The sequence below is a fragment of the Cebus imitator genome, unplaced genomic scaffold, assembly GCF_001604975.1.
Source record: "Cebus imitator isolate Cc_AM_T3 unplaced genomic scaffold, Cebus_imitator-1.0 Scaffold79, whole genome shotgun sequence".
Lineage (NCBI taxonomy): Eukaryota > Metazoa > Chordata > Mammalia > Primates > Cebidae > Cebus > Cebus imitator.
The window spans coordinates 3,604,885-3,608,029 of record NW_016107394.1 but is presented as its reverse complement, the minus strand read 5'-3'; the positions used below and the strand labels follow the sequence as shown (position 1 = coordinate 3,608,029).

The window sequence follows — 3,145 nt, the reverse complement described above, 5'->3', positions numbered from 1 at the left end:
ATGTACAGTTGGTTGGACCTATTCATGTGTCTTCACCAGCAGCTGGAGCATCTCCACCCTTGGTATTTCTGGTGTAAATTACTTGAGCTCTGTGCTTTGAAACCAGTTTGATAAGTCCTTTGCTAAGGAGCTCCTGAAGGGCTGCCCTGGCAAGGGAGCCTTGAATCTTCAGTCTCTCAGAGACCACAGCTGGAGTTATAAGTATATAGTTGGGAACTTCCTTACAGAGTTTGTCATAGGTAGCTTTGTGAAACAAGACTTAAGTTATTGAGCTTGTCCCGAACTTTGCCATTGGACCACTTCTTCTTTTTGGCCTTGCCCCCAGATTTGTTCACTGGGTCTTTGTCATTCTTGGCCGACTTTCCGGCATCTTTCTTCTTCTTCTTGTCCTTGGGCGGCATTGCGAAGCTCGGAGAGCAGCGGCGAACACTACAACCATGCTAAGATGTCGGACAAAAAGGCCCCATTCTTTTTTCTAAAATAAATTTTATTTTGGAATAGTTCCAGATTTACAGAAAAATTGGATAGTACAGTTTTCGTACACCTACACCTAGTTTTCCTCTATTAATACCTTTTTTTCTTTTTTTTTTTTTTTTTTTTTTTTTTGAGACAAAGTCTCACTCTGTTGTCCAGGATGGAGTGCAGTGGCTAGTCTTGGTTCACTGCACAATCACTCCCAGGATCAAGTGATTCTCATGCCTCAGCCTCCTGAATAACTGGAACTACAGGTGCACACCACCACGTCTGTCTGATTTTTGTATTTTTAGTAGAGACAGGGTTTTGCTATGTTGGTCAGGCTGGTCTCCAACTCCCGACCTCAGGCCATCCACCTACCTGTACCTTTCATTTAATGAATGAGTTAATTAATTAACACTATTTGAAATGATAAGGCCTGGAACGGTGGCTTATGCCCCTTATCCTAGCAATTTGGAAGGCTGAGGCTGGGCGGATCACATGAGCTCAGGAATTCGAGATGAGCCTGGGCAACATGGCAAAATGCCATCTCTACCAAAAATAGAAAAATAGCTGGGCTTGGTAGCACATACCTGTGGTCCCACACCACTGCACTCCAGCCTGGGTGACAGAGTAAGACCCTGGCTCAAAAAAAGAAAAATTAAAATGACAGCAGGAAAAAATAATAGAATGGAAGAAAGTTGAGAAAAATCTTAGGAGAATTAAAACAGAAGCATAAGAAAATAGAAAAGAGACCAGATGAAATAAAATCAGGAAGTCTAATAAAATGTCCAAACAAGGTGAGGTGGTACACACCTGTAATTCCAGAGTCAGAAGGCTGAGGCATGAGAATCACTTGAGGCCAGGAGTTGAAAACCAGCCTGGTAACACAGTAAGATCTCATTGCTGAAAAAAAATTTTTTTTTATCAGCCAGGAGCAATGACATATGCCTCTAATCCCAAATATTCCAGAGGCTGAGGTGGGAGGATCGCTTGAACCCAGGAGCTCAAGGTTGCCGTGAGCTATAATGGCACCCGTGTACTGAAGCCTGGGTGAGAGAGCAAGACCCCAGGTTTGTTTTTTTTTTTTTTTTTTTTTTTTTGAGAGGGAGTCTTACCCTGTTGCCTAGGCTGGAGTACAATGGCACGATCTCAGCTGTCTGCAACCTCTGCCTCCTGGGTTTAAGCAGTTCTCCTGCTTCAGCCTCCCGAGTAGCTGGGATTACAGTCGAGTGACACCATGCCTAGCTAATTTTCTGTGTCTTAGTAGAGATGGGGTTTCACCATGTTTCCCAGGCTGGTCTTGAACTCCTGATCTCAGTCGATCCACTTGGCCTCCCAGAGTGCTAAGATTACAGGCATGAGCCACCCATACCTGGCCTAGTGCTCAACTCTTAAATAGAAGCAAATAGCCAAGAAACGTCAGTTTTTTGAAGACCACATCAAACAGAAAATAGAGATCCACCAGCCTCGGCCTCCCAAAGTACTTGGATTACGGGCTTGAGCCACTGCACCTGGCCAACAATTTTTTAAGCTCTTGTGTAGGTTTGTGGGTCTTTACCGCAGAATGATCTTGCTGAGTTCCTTTTTGGGAGTCTCTGATGTTAGGTCTTCAAGTGTTTGTGCTGGTCAGATTCCCTAAAGAAGAATTACTCATTGCCCTGCTGGAGAGAATCTTGGTTGTCAGTGTTCTTGGAGCTGAATGGAGAGAGGGTTTGAAGTCGTAATATACAGTAAGTAGATTTGGTCTCCTTGTTGTTAATATTGTTTGTACCCTGTCCCTCAATTGTACCTTGTAATCCCTAGTCCAGAAACCCTGTTTTTCTTTATAAGCAGCATTCTGATCAGATGGAGGAGGGACCCAGCTGTGCTGAACAGAAGAGAGGATAGAAGAGAGTGTTAATCTACTTGTTAAGTAGACTTTTATCCTTTCCTTCTGTTTTTAGCTCCATCTTCACCTTTATTTCTAGATGTACTGGCCTGGACAATTGCTAAGCCAGTGGGGGTTCTGTGGTCCAAATCAGCTTTCAGTTTGCCCCATTGTCGGTTTAAAATTGATCGTTATTGAAACTGTTACGTCAATTACTACTTTTCCATTTGCTTTCTACCTTCTAACTTGGATGATTTAGATTTTCTTAGAAGCAACACTTAATACTTGTATAGGGTTTTTAGAATTTCTTTCTATCTTTTTTTTTTTTTTTGAAGACAGGGTCTCTCTGTGTTGCCCAGGCTGGAGTGGAGTCTATTCACAGGTATGATTATAGCACACTACAGCCCTGAACTCCTGGGTTCAAGTGATCCTTCTGCCTTGGCCTCCTGAGTGGCTGGGACTAGGCTCTCTTCTTTTTTAAAAGTACATTTTGGCTGGGGAACATGGTGGCTCACACCTGTAATCCCAGCACTTTGGGAGACTAAGGCAGGATTGCTTGAGGCCAGGAGTTCAAGACCAGCATGGGCAACATAGTGAGACCCTATCTTGCCAAAATATAAAAAAAATTAGGTATGGTGGCACATGCCTATAGTCCCAGCTGCTTGGAAGGCTGACTTGAGCTTAGGAGGTCAAGGATGCTGAATCTTTTTTTTTTTTTTTTGAGACGGAGTTTCACTCATGTTACCCAGGCTGGAGTGCAATGGCGCGATCTCGGCTCACCGCAACCTCCGTCTCCTGGGTTCAGGCAATTCTCCTGCCTCA

At 43.8% G+C, this 3,145-nt stretch overlaps 1 pseudogene; it reads right to left on the bottom strand.

Moving 5' to 3' along the window:
• Position 1: 1 nt before the first annotated feature.
• Positions 2 to 416, bottom strand: LOC108307555 (annotated as a pseudogene).
• Positions 417 to 3,145: the final 2,729 nt, after the last annotated feature.